This window comes from Rhinatrema bivittatum, chromosome 5, assembly GCF_901001135.1.
Source record: "Rhinatrema bivittatum chromosome 5, aRhiBiv1.1, whole genome shotgun sequence".
Classification (NCBI taxonomy): domain Eukaryota; kingdom Metazoa; phylum Chordata; class Amphibia; order Gymnophiona; family Rhinatrematidae; genus Rhinatrema; species Rhinatrema bivittatum.
Window position 1 is genome coordinate 320,265,401 of NC_042619.1, and position 17,958 is coordinate 320,283,358.

At 44.0% G+C, this 17,958-nt stretch overlaps 1 protein-coding gene and 1 non-coding gene across 8 annotated transcripts in view; one reads left to right on the plus strand and one right to left on the minus strand.

The window, feature by feature from the left end:
- TBL1X (transducin beta like 1 X-linked) overlaps positions 1-17,958 on the minus strand; it is a 507,113-nt gene that overhangs the window by 399,110 nt on the left and 90,045 nt on the right. The gene's annotated exons all lie outside the window — the stretch shown is intronic.
- On the plus strand, positions 4,742-4,813 carry TRNAE-UUC. Its single transcript has one exon. It is a non-coding gene; the product is annotated as a tRNA-Glu (tRNA).

Genomic DNA, 17,958 nt, shown 5'->3' on the forward strand with positions numbered 1-17,958 from the left:
CTCCCTCATGCTCCTGCTTTTATGTCCAGACCCCCATGGGGTGAAGAGACCATCAGCAGCCTCACTGCCAAGCCAGGCAGAGGAAGATAAAGTTGGTGTCCTGCCGGGCCCATATGGACAAGAGTTGGTGATATCTCGCTCTGATCTGGGTGAAAGAGAAGGGAATAACCTCCTTTATTGGGTATGACAGCCTCCTGTCATACCCAATAAAGGAGAAATCAGCCAACTCCTGTCCAGACTGATGAGGAAAGAGCAGCCTTCTGCTGGCTCAGCGACCCTCCTTCTGTGATCTTGCAATAGACTGGTGTACCCCAACAAACCTGTTGAGAACCACTGCTCTAGGGTATTACCCCCTTCATCTCCCCCTATATCTATGGCAAATCATTCTGAGGAGACAATTTAAATAAGAATGAATGTGGCAGCGGGAGATAAAGACCACATGGTAAGTACTGCATAATTCTGCCAGTTAAGGAATGGCCTGCAACAAGACTTGTCTTGTGGAATCATGCTGAGGTACCACAAGAAGCGCTAGGAGCTTACTGCATTGCCCTAATGTACCAACACAGTCTTGTACTATTTAATGTGTTTTCAATAATAGCCTACTTTTCAAGGCAAACTATATCACTCTCCAGGGGGTGTGTATGATGGTACTCAAGATCTATATACTTGACAATTAAGAAACTAAGCTTAAACTATGAAAAAAAAAATCCATGCCAATAAAATAGCCAAAATGCTTGTTTCAGTGAAGGATGTAGTCAGTATTTTATTAATGGATGGGCTAAACACCCTTGAAAATATTATAAAGAAACTTTGATTGGACCATGCTCAATTCAATTTTCTTATACCACTGGCATCAGTTCTCACTGTCCTATGACTACAAAAGGAGAAGCGAGTTTGTTCTAATGGATATCTAAACTTGAAGAAGAGAACACTTGGAACAAGGTTTATGGTGTCTCTTTTCTTGTGGAATAGCAAGGGAGTGGAGATTACTATAACTTGTTAAAAAATAACAAAGACGAGGTAGCCCGATGGCTTAGTGACTGTGTTTATACGAGAGATTCACGCGTGTATTCAGAGCCTGGCTTCTCTTAGCTGAAGCTGAGGGTGTTGGAGGCGACATTCACAGCACTCAGAGAGGATGGCACGCCGGCCTCTGCACACCAGTGGCCAGCCTGCATGCATATACCCTGGGCTCTGGAAAGACATCTGGCCAATTTCTGTTGCTGCAAAGGCTAGGTTATAGGAGAGAGGAGAAAAAGGACGGGTGCCCGAGACGGATCTTCTACTCCCTAGGTTGATACACAGAGTGGCCAGATCTAGGGCCCATGGTTGCAGGGCTCCGGAAGGCGCCCTGGTGCATGGCCCCAGGCCAAAGACGGTCACGGCAATGACTTAGCTCAGTAAGTCTGGAAGGAATTGTTGCGGCCTGGGAGCCGCGGTTCGGGAGTGGACCCTTGAGCCGAACCACCCTGGGTAGAGTAGCTCGGGAGGCAGAGCCACAAGCACAGGAGTTTGCCCGGGAACCAGGAACCCCCCAGGAGGAGCCCGTAGGGTCCCAGAACCTCGGGACTTGGGAGTGCAGCTAAGCTCTTCACCCGGGAACCAGGACACCCCAGGAGGAGCCCGTAGGGTCCCAAGTCCCTTGGGACTTCTGCACAGTGATAGTCTCTCTAGGAAGGCCCAGGCAAGGGTGAGCACAGAGTCCAGAAGCAAGAGCCAATAGGCCAGAGAGCACAGGGCAAGCGGAAGCAGGATCAGAGTCAGTAATGTCTTGACTAGGGCTTGCAGGATACAAGCTGGGAGCCAGCAGCGAGTAGGCCAGAGCCTGGCAGAGAGTAGAAGGTAACAGGACCCAAGACAGACTGGCAGTGATTCCAGTCCAGGCCTGCAGGAGGCAAAGTCCACGAGCGAGGCAGCTGCGGCAGACAGTGGTCGAGTCAGGAACGAGCAGAGGTCGGTGGCTGGCGGCAGGCAGAAGCAGAGGCAGGAACAAGCAGAGGTCGGTGGCTGGCGGCAGGCAGAAGCAGAGTCAGGAACGAGCAGAGGTCGGTGGCTGGCGGCAGGCAGAAGCAGAGTCAGGAACGAGCACAAGTCGGTAGCTGAGGCAGGACAACGGAAGTGCAACTAAGAACTACTCATGGTAGCGACCCTCGTTGCAAGGCAATGAGAGGACTGCGGGATGCCGGTTATATCGGGCTTGGGGCGTGGCGTAACTAGTTCAGGCGGGGTCAGGCTTCCGGCGAGCGTACGTCCATAACGCGCGTCCCCGTGCGCGGGGCGGCAGCAAGACGGCCCAGCAATGGCGGACGCCCAGCATGCTTAGCAGAGCCACGGAGGTGGCATTCCCGGCCTTGGAGGTGAGCCCTGAACACAGCTAGCAAGGGGGAAGCGGTGGAGACCGCAACAGGAATATAAAATAGGGAGAAAAAAATCCCCCAGGTAACTGCGAATGAAAGTTTATGGTACCAGATCCCAGCCCCGATTCCAACTGAGGTGGAAGCCCAAACAAGTTAAAATAAACTATTCTCTCCTCCCCTCCTCAAAAATATATAAATTAGTGCAAAAAATAAAAACTGAAGGTATTATTTCATTGTAATTGTGTTTGTATCTTGATTTGGTTTTCGGAATAAACATTTTCCTACTAATCCGATTTCCCCTATAAAGTTTTCATCCTCTAGAAATCACCAGCAATTTATCTCCTGCAATGCTCCAACCTCATTTCTCAGGGGGACAATCAGCTGAATATCAGCATATAGATAACCTCACACTCCCAGAGAACAGAGCAAAGCTCCCAAAGACTGCGTGAAGATATTAAAGAGCAGCGAAGAAAGGGGTGAGCCCGAAGGTTCGCCAGAGCTCCTCAAAGCTATGGGAATCAGCTCTTCCCTGACCAATATGTTGAGCACTATTTGCCAGAGAAGAGCTTAGCCACTGAAGAACCAGTCCTTGACAACCTAACAAGCGACAACACAAATAAGGGAATGATCCACTAGATCAAACACTGGTGACATTTCAACTAAGATCAGTAACACTTCTTCCCTGTGATGATGCTGCTGCTAGGCAGCCCTCCTGTCAGCAGACGTCAACCAGTTTGTAATCCACCATACATCTAATAGGTATAGACTGACATCTTTGCCCCCCAGATTGCTACATCTAAATTCTGGGAGTTACAATGATTGATTTACATGGAATGAAGATACCACCTTGGACAAGAAAGATGGTACCGGCCAAAAAGTGACAGTCTGTAGAAAAAAAAAAAAATCAGATATTCCCTATATGATAGGGCCTGAAGATCTGAGATGTGACTGGCAGAGCAGATTGCTATCAGGAAGGTGGTTTTCAGGGACAGGTTCTTTGTGGATGCCTGCTTCATTGGCTCAAAGAGGGATTTCACCAATGCCCTCAAAACTACATTAAGATCCCACTGCAATGCAACTGGCCTGAAGGGAAGTCCCATGTGCTTTTTCCATTTGAGATGCCACCTGGTTGCCTCTGATTCAACCTCTATAGCACAATATAGATGCCACCTGTACCTTAAAGGCTAATCCCTTCTCTAAGCTGCTCTGCAGAAAGTTCAGTGCTTTCAAGATAGCCGATCTATATTGGGAAGCTTTGCTGGAGCAGCAGAACCCTTTGAACAATCTCCAGATTCTAATGTGTGATAGGGAATCTATGATGAGAGGGTATGCAGGCCAGGACTCTTCAGCTTTGAAAAAAAAAGACAGATGAAAGGGAACACAATAGAGGTTTATAGAATCAGTTGGGTGGAATGGGTAAATAATGGACAGTTATTTATTCTTTCAAAAGTACTTTTTTCACTCAGCGCACAATCAAGCCATGGAATCTGTTGTCAGAGGACATGGGCAAGGCAGCTAGCATAGCGAGGTTAAAAAAAAAAAAGTTTGGACAGCTTCCTAGAGGAAAACATTAATAGCCAGACAGACTAAGAAAAGTATCAAATCACCTGGACTGGATGATATATACCCCAGGGTTCTGAAAGAACTAAAAAATGAAATTTCAGGTCTATTACACGTAATTTGTAATCTATCATTAAAAGCATCTGTTGTACCTGAAGGGAAGTCTTGCCTCACAAATCTGCTATATTTTTTTTGAAGGGGCGGATAAACGTAGACAGAGGCGAACCGGTAGATGAGATGTATTTGATTTTTCAGAAAGCATTTGACAAAGTCCCTCATGAGAGAGATAGGAGGAGATGTCATTTTGTGGATTGTAAACTGGTTAAAAGTCAAGAAACAGAGTAGGATTAAATGGTCTGTATTCACAGTGGAAAAAGGTAAACAGTGGAATGCCTCAGGGATCTGTACTTGGACCGATGCTTTTTAATATATTTATAAATGATCTGGAAAGGGGTACGATGAGTGAAGAGAACAAATTTGCAATGACACAAAATTATTCAGCGTGGTTAAGTCACAAGTGGATTGTGATCAAGGTCCTACAGAAATTTAAGACCTTGCGAAACTGGAAGATCGGGCATCTGTAAGGCAAATGAAATATAATGTGTTCAAGTGCAAGTTAATGCATATAGAGAAAAATAACCCATGCTGCAGTTACATGATGTCAGTTTCTATATTAGGAGTTACCACCCAGGAAAGAGGCTTAGACATTATAGTGGATAATACATTGAAATCGTCAGTTCAGTGTGCTGTGGCAGTCAAGAAAGCAAACAGAATGTTCCGAATTATTAGGAAGGGAATGGCAAATAAAACTGAGGATGTCATAATGCCTCATGGTCTAGCGGTTAGGATTCCTGGTTTTCAACCAGGCGGCCCGGGTTCGACTCCCGGTATGGGAACCAATTAGAACACAAAGAGGTATAGCTCGGCCAAAAAAGACCGAAGGGAAAAAACAAAGGCAGAAACAGAAGCCCTAAAACTCAATATCTGATGTGAGATTTAACAATGGTGAGACCACACCTTGAATACTGTGTGCAATTCTGGTCACCGCATCTCAAAAAAGGATATAGCTGCACTGGAGAAAGTGCAGAAAAGGGCGACCAAAATGATAAAGGGCATGGAATGGCTCCCCTATGAGGAAAGGTTAAGGAGGTTAGGGCTGTTCAGCTTGGAGAAAAGACAGCGGAGAGTGGGTGATATGATAAGAGGTCTTTAAAATCACGAAAGGACTTGAATAGGTAAATGTGAAATGGTTATTTAACCTTTTGGATAATACAAGGACTAGGGGACACTCCATGAAGTTAGCAAACACATTTAAAATGAATCGGATGTTTTTTTCAGGGATCAAAGGACTCGATTGTTAGTTTATTGCCACTCAATTCTGATTTTATTCCTGGATACTTATCGTTTATTTATTTGAAACTTTTTTATACCAACATTCGTTTGCACATCACATCGGTTTACATAGAATGGGTATAAAATAACTTTAGAAGATTTACATAGAACGGGATGTAAAAAAAATTGACAATATATGGAAAAGGAAAAAAAAGTCTCAAGAACCATAACTGGGGGTTACAAAGTTCAAAACAGGGAATAAATAAACATGGTGTGTAAATGCAAAAGGAAGAGGAAAAGGGCCAGTGGCGGGGAGGGAATGAGCGATGATTAAGAGTTGATTGAGGGGAAGGAGAATAGTACTGTAGCGAGGACAATGGAAGGGGGAGGGGATTATGTAAAGGCCTGTTTGAAAAGCCAAGTTTTTATTTTTTTCTTAAATGTCCGGATGTAGTGGTCCTGACGAAGGTCAGAGGGCATAGAGTTCCAGATTGAAGGTCCGGCTATAGATAGTGTACGTTCTTTCGTAGAGATGAGATGCGTAAGTTTGGGTGAGGGAGTGTGTATGGTTCCTTTGTAGGTGGATCTGGTGGGTCTATTCGAGGTATGGAAGTGTAGGGAGTCATTTAGCCAGTGAACATTTTGGTTGTGTAGTGTCTTGTGTAAAGTTGAGAGACTCTTATGGAGAATTCTGAAGGAGATGTGTTTTTCTTTATACTCAATGTACTGTTTGGGCTCATTGTGGTCCCTCGGCCCTATGCTTCCTTCTTTCAATAAAAATTATTTTGGAAAAAAAAAAAAAAAAAGAATCTGAGAAAATTATTTTTCACTCAATACACAATTAAGCTCTGAAATTTGTTGCTAAAGGATGTGGTTAAGGTAGTTAGCTGGGTTTAAAAAAGGTTTAGATAAGTTCCTGGAGAAGAAGTCCATAAACTGCTATCAATCAATAAGGAATAGCCACTTCTTGTTACTGGCATTAGTAGCATGGGATCTATTTAATGCTTAGGTACTTGCCAGTTACTTGTGACTTGGATTGGCTGCTGCTGGATGGAGACAAGATACTGGGCTTGATAATCCCTTGGTGTGACCCAGTTCAGTATATATATTATGTTCTTTTTGCTATTCCTGAGAGTAACAGGAAATAGATCTACTTTAGGGGATTTGCCAGGTACGTGCAGGATGCATTGGCTACCAAGGAAAAACAGGATGCTGGGCTCAATGGATCTTGGTCTGACCCAGCATGACAATTCTTATGTTTTTATTGTACACTGCATTGGACCTGTTGTACTTTGGACATTGAAGCGTGGGCCCTTGGTCGCTGTAAAAGATGACCCCTCCCACAGGGCTCCACCCTGTGGGGACTTGCAGCGATAGGCTAGCTCTAGGCAGAGATGGACACAGAGATATATTGTTATTGTACTGCAACGTAGATGGTAACCCGAGGATCGGGTGAGGATTCCAGCTAGGAGAGAAGACCCAGATGATAATGTTCCATCTATATGTAGCAGAGTGGAATGGCAGTTCCACAGTCTCAACAGGCCCGCAGTGCAGAGTAGATCGGGAGTCTATGGAGAGAGAGAGATGAGACGAGACAAACAATGACAGAACTGGAGCGGCAGTACTCACTCTGATGCTGGTAGTTGTAGTAGGAGAGAGCCCCGAGGAGCGGAGGTCTTGGACAAGCAAGGCCCCGAGGAGCGGGTACCGTAGATGTCCTGGTAATAGATAGGCAACCCCAAAGGGTAATTAGGAGCATGGCAAGGCCCCCGAGGAGCGAGTACCTTTGGCGTCCTTGTTGGTAGCAGATACCCCAGAGGGTAAAGGGGAGTGAGGCAAGGCCTCCGTGGAGCGGGTACCTAAGTCATCCTGGAGCGAGAGTACACAGAGTGGAGGAGTCTGGTAACGAGGAGAGATCAGCATAGATGTTTCCTTGCTAACTCGTAGCTGGAACTGTGAAATGGGTTTAAATATCCTGAGCAGTGACGTCACGCGGTGGGGACGCCCCCGAGGTTCCTGCCATGACGCACGAAAAGGACGGGGCTGCACGCATGTGCGTGGCCCTAGGTGATCCCGGGAGAAAGATGGCGAACGCAAATCGCCCATGCCGGTCTGGGGACGCCGGAGGGGGTCGGCGTAGTGAAGCAGAGGCAGCCATCTTCCCAAGGTGAACGGAGCTAGGCAGAAAAAAGGTAAGCAACAAAGGGCGCAGCCGTCTGTGACCGACAGGCGCAACAGGACCACCTTTTTAGACAATAAGGCAGGATAGGAAAAATTATAATAAATAAATAGAAATCATGCCCTTTATTTTTACATGTGCCTCCCGCCGTCAAGCAAGTTCTACTGGCTCCTGTTGGGTGGCAGGTGGGAGAGACTTTGTCTCTAACACCCACTAACAGCAAAGAAGTGACTCACTTCCCCTCCTATGTTGAACCACGGGGGTGATTTGCTTTTCAAACTCCGGTACTGAGAAAAGAAAGCATCAGATGGAATAAAAAATACTAGCAACAAGAAAAACTAATGCTTAAATTAAAAAATAATCGCAAAGCTGTAGTCTTAACATATGCAGTCTATTTTAATTGTCAGCAACAGCTTTTACAAGAGAACAAATCATTAATTTAAGAACCCAACCTCTTTTGTAGCTGACACTTTCAGTGAAGGCAGAAAAAAAAAGGGGGCTGGCTCTTTAACGTGGACTGGTATGACTCTAGAAAGCTTTGCCCTTCCTCCCTCTCTATCGGTTACCAGCTGCTTTCCTTGTGACATTAGCTTGCTAATTTTGGAGCCAGCTTCTTCCTGCTGTACTTTGACAGGAAGCAGCTATGTCAAAAATGTGCTGTCGATAAACTAGCAGGCTTATAAACTGGCAGTTATCTAAAGACCAAAGAAATCAACATGTCATAGCGCCATCCTACACAGTTCTGCTGTAGGCCTACTCCCCCCACCCACCTTCTAGATCTTACAAGTCACTATGGGATGACTGTGTAAAACATGCAAATTATATTCTTCTGAGGGGGAGTGGTAACCGAGAAGCATTTTTTTATGCACAATGTTTGGTTAGCATGCTTTTTTTTTTTTTTTTTTACTCCTGATGCACTGCATACTGTTAGCTTAATGCATTGGTAGTTACAATTTTTTTTTTATAGTGCACACCCTAAGAAACAGTATACTGAATTTCAAATTTAATGCACAGCTTATTACATGGGCTCCTAACATACATAACTGAGGGAAGATGTTTCAATTAATCCAATATGTCGCGTCCTCTTTGCTTTAGTTCACCATATCACTGCTTCTTAGGATCTGTCTGTCTCAAATATTATGGGAGAAATACAGGTACATCAACAATCTGTCCCACACAACTGGACGTGTCTCTAAATAATCTCTGTGTAATTTAACCCTTAGAGATGAATTTTAAGAGAGATAAAACACACCAAAATCAAGAGATAGGCCACAACTAGCATGTTATAAAGTGAGGGGATGCTCGTGCATAGGGCATAGTATAGGCGTTCTGGGGCGTGGCCAAGAGATGTGCATGCCGTTACCTATGCGCCTGGACGCGCCCCCAGTCTAGTGCCACGTAACTTTACTTCTGCTATGAAGGAGGTACAAGTAAAAAAAAAAAAAAAAAAAAAAGGCATCTCTGAGGGGTTTAAGGGGTCTGAAGTAACTGAGAGGAGTGCAGGTAAAGAACCAGGGGAGTTTGGCGGACCTAGCTCTAGACCGAGCGAATTGGTGGATGGACTGGTGAAACCGGACATGGCGTGGACGCGCGCCTGTTATAAAATTCCCCCACTTGTGTGGCTCAAATCTAACTTTGCGCGCTCACTTGCAAAAACTGGGTGCACACATACGCGCACCCAGGTTATTTTATAACATATGCACGCGTATATTATAAAATTGCCACATCTCTGGGCGCACGCCAACACACGTGTACATACAAGCCCACGCATCCGTTTGAAAGTTACCATCCCTGTGGGCATAAAACCTGATTTAGGCACTTAAACTATGTTTTCTGTGCAGAAAGTTTATATGCATGCATAATTTATGTGCACAAAATATGATAAGAACATGCCATACTGGGTCTGATCAAGGGTCCATCAAGCCCAGTATCCTGTTTCCAACAGTGGCCAATCCAGGCTACAAGTACCTGGCAAGTACCCAAAAACTAAGTCTATTCCATGTTACCGTTGCTAGTAATAGCAGTGGCTATTTTCTAAGTCAACTTAATTAATAGCAGGTAATGGACTTCTCCTCCAAGAACTTATCCAATCCTTTTTTAAACTCACCTACACTAACTGCACTAACCACATCCCCTGGCAACAAATTCCAGAGTTTCATTGTGTTTTGAGTGAAAAAGAACTTTCTCTGATTAGTTTTAAATATGCTACATGCTAACTTCCTGGAGTGCCCCCTAGTCCTTCTATTATCCAAAAGAGTAAATAACTGATTCACATTTACCCGTTCTAGACCTCTCATGATTTTAAACACCTCTATCATAATCCCCCTCAGCCGTCTCTTCTCCAAGCTGAACAGTCCTAACATCTTTAGTCTTTCCTCATAGGGGAGCTGTTCCATCCTCTTTATCATTTTGGTGGCCCTTCTCTCTACCTTCTCCATTGCAACTATATCTTTTTTGAGATGCCGTGACCAGAATTATACACAGAATTATACACAGAATTTTCTGCGGTCTCACCATAGAGCGATAAAAAGGCATTATGACATCTTCCATTTTATTCAGCATTCCCTTCCTAATAATTCCTAACATTCTGTTTGCTTTTTTGACTGCCACAGCACACTGAACCGACGACTTCAATGATGCATAGATCTCTTTCCTGGGCGGTAGCTCCTAATATGGAACCTAACATCATGTAACTATAGCATGGGTTATTTTTCCCTATATGCATCACCTTGCACTTATCCACATTAAATTTCATCTGCCATTTGGATGCTCAATTTTCCACTCAAGGTCTTCCTGCAATTTATCACAATCTGCTTGTGATTTAACTACTCTGAACAATTTTCTATCATCTGCAAATTTGATTACCTCACTTGTATTTCTTTCCAGATCATTTATAAATATATTGAAAAGTACGGGTCCCAATACAGATCCCTGAGGCACTCCACTGCAAAAATTGTCCATTTAATCCTACTCTCTGTTTCCTGTCTTTTAGCCAGTTTGTAATCCATGAAAGGACATCGCCATCTATCCCATGACTTTCTACTTTTCTTAGAAGCCTCTCATGAGGAACTTTGTCAAATGCCTTCTGAAAATCCAAATACACTATATCTACATGTTTATTAACTCCTTCAAAAAAGTGAAGCAGATTTGTGAGGCAAGACTTGTCTTGGGTAAAGCCATGCTGACTTTGTTCCATTAAATCATGTGTTTGTATATGTTCTGTGATGTTGATCTTTAGATTTATGTGCACAAAAAAATGTATTCTGCATTAAAATCCTGTGTAACGAGTTAGGAGCACCTTCACTTGAGGTAGGAAGACCTTGTGCTCCTAAGTGATCTGTATTTGGAATTTATGTGCAGAAAATATGCTTTGTGCATACAAATGATGTTCTCAGTGCAGAAAGCCATGGTGTATTGCTCACCCTGTGCCTGCTTCTATTGCTTTCCTGCGGATTGTCCTCTGATTGTTCATTGAAATCTTTGGAGTTAGTGTTGCTTCATTTTCAGGTCAGCTTCAGCACTGTTGCTTCTCTGCTACCTGCTCGCAGCTGCCCAGCAGCAGCGTTAAGCTCCGCCCCATGAACAACCCCCCTACCTGTTTCCTGTGCAGACGCTAGAGGCGCCACGCACCACAGGGGCACGCATCACAGTCACACACACTAAACTAAGGAGCATGCTACTTGGTGCGCTCCTTCGTGCACATATGAGTGCAGAAGTGGGAGAGAACAATTTTAATTCAAACTGCACACAGCTGTTACTTTTTCTGTTAAGTTTTGAGGTATGACTATTTGGTATATTTGACTAGGCTTAGGCTGTTGCTCAATATGTACATTATCTTAAACTTAGTTTATCTTACCCATTTTAATTCCAGAGGATATTAAGCTCCATATTCTTTCAATGGCCAAAATAGATAGCAGTTTATCAATTTGGAAAATTGTCAGGCAGTTCGCCAGAAAATTCCAATTATGGATTTATTAAAAGACCGTTCTCCAGATATACCTGGCCTTACTGAAACTTGGCTCCTCCCTTTGGACACAAGTTTTGCTGCAACAGCTCCACCTTCCGGATTATGTAATTTTTTCTAAACCCCAACCGCAAGGCGGAGGGCTTCTGGTAGTGGCAGCCTAAAGCTGCTTTGCACTTTCAAAGCTGCTCCATTAGATTCATCTTCTTAAATCAGGGTTTAACTGGGGACTGCTTGTCATATTACCCCCTAATATTTTAGGGTAACCACTCAGTTTTTATTGATGGTTTAATAGCGGCTAAAGTGGATGTGAAAAAATGTTATTGTACTGGGTGATTTTAATATCCTCTTTCAACAGTATGTGAATTTTTTTATTTTTTTTTAAACTTCCGTGGAACCAGGCTATTCATTTTCTAAAACATAAGATTGGGGCATACCTGGATTTGATTTTTATTTCTAAATCCTGGATCACAGATAAAATAATACCAATAACCTGCACATCGCTCCCATGGTCCAGTCATCATTTGAGTAATTGTTTATTATCAGTTCTTCAACAGCTGTTTTTTTCCAGGAAGGCCTTTAATTGGTATTTCATGTTGCCCTAGGATATAAGCTGATCAGCTATGAAGCTTATGGTTACCTATGCTTTTTACCTCAACTCTCACAAATGTAGATCTGGTGTCTCTTTGGCAATCTAGTCTTCATTCTGCTCTTAACCTATTCACCCCAAAAGTCACTTCAGGTTCATCATTAAAAAAAAAAAAAAATGCCCCTTGGTTTACACAGGACTTGCGTTCTATGAGGTGGTGCCTACTTTTCTGGAGCACTGTCATTCAAATCTTGCACGATATAGGGAAGCATTAGACACTGCTAAAAAAGATTATTTTTACAAAACGCCTAAAAGGCTGGGAGAACGAGAGAGATGTGGATCAACAGTGGACAAAGGAGCAATTATCAAGGCAACTAATCTATATGTTAGAAAAGTAAAGAAAAGCAAAAGAAAATTGAAACCTATCTGGTTCTCAAAGGAGGTGGCTGACAAAATAAACGCTAAATGAACAGCATTCAATAAATATAAAGGATCCCAAAGGGAGGAGCACAAAGAAGAATATCAGATACAACTGAGGGAGATGAAGAAAGTAATCAAGATGGCAAAAAGTCAAGCGGAAGAAAGGATTGCCAAAGAAGTAGAGAGGTGACAAAACATTTTTCAGATACAATCAGAGAAAGGAGAAAAGTTCAAAGTGGTATAGTGAAATTGAAAGGTGAAAAGGATCAATATGTAGAGAGAGATGAAGAAATGGCAGAAATATTAAACAAATACTTCAGTTTGATGCTCACTAAAGAGGACCCAGGAGAAGGACCATCGCTAGTTAACAAGAAACTGGAGGGGAGTGGAGTAGATGTAACTCAGTTTACAGTGAAGAATGTGTGGGAAGAGCTGGGGAAACAAAGTGGACAAAGCCACAGGGCCTGAGGAGGTTCATCCCAGGATACTGAGAGAGCTCAGAGATGTGCTGGTGGGTCCGCTATGTGACCTGTTCAATAGATCCCTAGAAACAGGAGTGGTGCCGAGTGATTGGAGAAGAGTGGTAGTGGTCCTGCTTCACAAGAGTGGGAGCAGAGAGGAGGCTGGTAACTACAGGTCGGTTAGCCTCACCTCGGTGGTGGGAAACGTGATGGAGTCGCTGCTGAAAGAAAGAATAGTGAACTATCTACAGTCAGGAGAATTGCTGGACCAGAGGCAGCATGGATTTACCAGGGGAAGATCCTGTCAGACAAATCTGATTGACTTTTTCGACTGGGTGACTAGGGAATTGGATCAAAGAAGAGCGCTCAATGTCATCTACTTGGATTTCAGCAAGGCTTTTGATACGGTCCCGCACAGGAGGTTGGTGAATAAAATGAGAAGCTTAGGAGTGAATGCCAAGGTGGTGGCCTAAATTGCAAACTGGTTGACGGACAGACGACAATGTGTGATGATAAATGGAACTTACTCTGAAGAGAGCGGTGTTAAGCGGAGTGCTGCAAGGATCGGTTCTCTTCAATATCTATGTGAGCGACATAGCAGATGAGATAGAAGGAAAGGTTTGTCTGTTTGCAGATGACACTAAGATCTGCAACAGAGGGACACGCCGGAAGGAGTGGAGAGAATGAGACGGCATTTAAGGAAGCTGGAAGAGTGGTCGAAGATATGGCAGCTGAGATTCAATGCCAAGAAGTGTAGAGTCATACATATGGGGTATGGAAATCCAAAAGAACTGTATTCGATGGGGGGGATGAAGGGCTGATGTGCATGGAGCAGGAGAGAAACATAGAAACATAGAAATGACGGCAGAAGATGACCAGTCGGTCCATCCAGTCTGCCCAGCAAGCTTCACACTTATTTTTTCTCATACTTATCTGTTTCTCTTGGCTCTTAGTAACCTTATGTTCTAATTCCCTTTCACCCCCACTATTAATGTAGAGAGCAGTGATGGAGCTGCTTCCAAGTGAAATATTAAGTTTGATTAGTTGGGTAAGCGGCAGCATAGCTCTCTGCCATGAAGCAGAGGGCAATGCTGGATATGTGTGAAGTATTAGTTTTTCTTCTCCCCTGTCGTTGAAGCAGGGAGCTATGCTGGATATGTATTGAAAGTGAAGTATGCCTTGAAAGTCACATTAACTATCATCAAATATTGAAAAGCCTAATAATTGGTAATACCTATAGCCCATGAACCCATCCCTGTTTTTTTCTTCTTTTTTTTTTTTTAATTGGAAGATGGCTGCCCTTCATCCTTCCGCTCCGTGAAGGTGGACACCTACCACTGGCCACTGGCATCCCGCTCCGTGAATGCCTCTGTGGCTACTGCCGCTCCGTGCAGTGTTTTGCTACCTGCTATTTTATACGTGTCCTCTGGACCTGATGGATCCACAATGTTTATCCCACGCCCCTTTGAAGTGCTTCACAGTTTTGGACTTCACCACTTCCTCCGGGGTAGTGTCAAACGATCTGAAGTCGGCGAAACAATGTGACAAGGCGATAGCTAAAGCCGGAAGAATGCTGGGCTGCATAGAGAGAGGAATATTGAGTAAGAAAAGGGAAGTGATTATCCCCTTGTACAGGTCCTTGGTGAGGCCTCACCCGAAGTACTGTGCTCAGTTCTGGAGACCGCATCTCCGAAGGGACAGAGAGAGGATGGAGGTGGTCCAGAGAAGGGCGACCAAAAAGGTGGATTGTCTTCATCGAATGACTTATGAGGAGAGATTGAAAAATCTAAATATGTACACCCTGGAGGAAAGGAGGAGCAGAGGTGATATGATACAGACTTTCAGATACTTGAAAGGTTTTAATCATCCAAAGATAACGACAAGGTTCCCCGCTATCACTTATTACTCAATTTGTTTTTCAACCGTTAGATACACTGATTTGATCTTTAGGATTTGTTGGATTTATATATGCAGATGATGTATTGGTCATTCGAGCAGGAAACAACCCAGCTCAGGCAATGGGAATGGATTAATGAAGATTTGGGGAAGATTCTAAACTGGTTTGATTCTCAAAAGCTGCTATTAAATGTGGCAAACACAGAATGGTTGTGGAGCACCTTCATTTTCAATCCGCTGATTTTCTTTATTATTTACAAGTGACAAGCTATCTGAGACACATGCTTATGTCAGGTCTGGGGAACATCGTGAATGGCGCCTTTCAGAGATTGTTTTCACCATCAGATGTAATAAAGGCGTCTATATCTATGATGTACAAATATATGCATGAGACAAGCTCGTAAGACATTTACTGTACTTTAGCAACAAAATGGTCAGGGGAATTTGGAATTGTGGTTATGGCTGATAATATTTCAGATTGTGACCTTTTAAAGAGACATACTATGAAATGTGTGTTACTTTGGGAACTACATATTAAAATACTGCACTAGGCTACATATTGGCCGTGTAAGGCGTTTGCAACAAACATAACTAAATCTAGCTGTTGTCTGAAATGTGCATCTGCATCAGCGTTTTTGGTCCATTGCTTATGAGACTGAAGTGTCATTCATCCTTTTTGGAATTCTATTAAAAAAAAAAATTAATTGATTCAGGTCCCAACGGAGCCCTGGTTGGTAGCTTTTTGTCTTTTGGGCCACGTGAACAATCCCTCAGATTGCTGCTAGTTAAGGGATGCTCTGCGCCTGATATTACAGCACTGGTTAAATCCCCTGGGTCCTTCTTTAGAAATATGGAGGGCCTCCTTTTTGGATGTTTACTTGCTGGAAACCTTTTCGATACGGAGGATTCCAAGAAAGTACGAGATCGCGTCTAAAATATCTGGCTACCATTTAGTTCTTCTCTTCCTTTTTCATGTGACTTGTATTGTGTCTCTTGGTTGATGGCTATTCATTGTGTATGTATATGGTTCATTTCTTGCTCAATAATAATGTGTTTTACTTGGTGGATGGTAGAAAGGCTGGGAAATGGTTATTATTGGGAGGGGACGATGTGTTGGTTGACAGGGTTGTTTTTTTTGAAAGTGGGAAACATTGAATTAACTAAGTACAGATGTCAGGCTTGGTTTCCGCTCCTGCAGGACCTCTCAATCCGAGACCCGATTATTCTGGCCAGCTCTCTGACCCTGGTAACACAGGATCAGGGGCGGCTATGTCATCCGAACCTAAGGGCGCTGTCTCTGATGGCATGGATGTTGAAACTAGTTTTGCGGTCTCTCCCTCTGTCTGATGGGGTCTCCCATGTTTTGGTCACCTCCAGGAAGCCTTCGACTAGGAAGTCGTATGGCCTGAAGTGGAAATGGTTTCACGTATGCTCTGCGCAGCAACGGTTGGAATCATTTAACTGCTCTGTCCCAAAGTTCTTGGACTACCTTTTGTACCTATCTGAGTCTGGTCTAAAAACCAACTTGGTCAGGGTGCATCTGAGTGCCATTGGGGCTTACCATCCCAGAGTGGATGGTGTACCCATCTCAGCACACCTTTTGGTCAGATAGGTTATGCACGGTCTGCTTCAGTAGAGCCTCCTCTACACCCTCGACTGGGTGCAGAGCCCCTCCATGTGGGCACCCCACTCCAGGGTGGAGGCATTGGTAGTGAGGACAACCCACTGCTCCAGATTGGTTATGTCCCCCCACCAGGCAAGAGAGAGAGCTGGAGAGGCGGCGTAACACGGTCACGCACCCTGAGGTTCTGGGAGGCCTGACTCCACTGGGATTGAAGGGTCCACTGTGCCCTGCACATGTGCAAACGGGCAAAGGAGGTGACATGGTCCATAGCCGGAATGTGGCCCAGGAGGCAGAGTATATGATGGGCAGTGACCCACGGGCTCCGATGCACCAGGCTCACCAAGTACGCTAAGGAAAGTGCTCGGTCACGAGGTAAAATCCAGGTGCAAGGATGGAGTGTAATGAAATCCAGGTGTAAGGATAGAGTCAGATGAGATTTCGGGTAGTTGACGATGAACCCAAGAGACTCCCACACCTGAACGGTGAGGGGCAAGGACTGAAGCGCCCCCTGCTGAGAACTACACTTGATGAGCCAGTTGTCCAAGTAGGGGAACACTTGAACCCCTAGCTGGCGCAGATGTGCCCCCCCTGGGGCCAGGCATTTGGTGAAGATGCATGGTGCGGAGGAGAGGCCAAACTGCAGCACGCTGTACTGAAAATCCTGGGGCCCACTAGGAAGCGGAGATATCTCCGAAGACTTTGTGAGACCTCGATGTGTGCGTACACATCCTTGAGATTGAGGGAGCAAAGACAGTCTCCCCCCTGCAAGAGGGGGGATCAGTGTGCCAAGGGAGACCATCTTGAACTTATCCCACTTAGGAAAACAATTGAGAGCCCTCTTTCCTGATTCCTCTTTGGAATCAGGAAATATCGGGAGTAAAACTTCATCCCCTGTTGCCATCAAGGAACTTCCATTCAATTTATCTAACCCTTACAATTCCCATCACTCCCTTAGAGATCCCAAAAATACGAGCGCTTCATGAATTTGCTCCTGCCTAGAAAATCATGCAGGAGCCTGATCACGTCTGTGTCTTAATATTCTTTCACAAATTGAATGTCAAAAAATGTCTGCATTTTCATCTGCTCTGTGACCAGGCGCCATCAAAACAGCTACAATTTTTAAGCTCAGGATTTCAGTAATGGACTTTATATTTTGCCCACAATATAACAGAAATATTCTTGTCACAGGACCATGTGAATTACATCAGAAGTCTCTTAAAGAATGAAAGGATAAAGTAAACTATGGGTGTCCATGTTGAGGATAAAGCCATGCATAACAATTATAATTACACTGTGGGTGTTCCTATATGCAAAGGGATGCTTGTAGCAGATTTAGTATTTAGCAAGTCTCTCTCAATTAAATCTATTAAAAAGAAAAAAAGTCTGAATGTATGAATCCGTTTTCTCATGTCTAGTTGAAGATTTTAAACAATTATTTTAGGAGGTTACCCTCCCCCCACACACACAACTCCAAATTAAGGGGCACTAAATTCTTGCAAAAGAATGTGAAGGATCAGGAGGACAAAGATCCATTATGAAAGCTCTGTGAGCTAACTTACTGACAGTCTTTCATTTA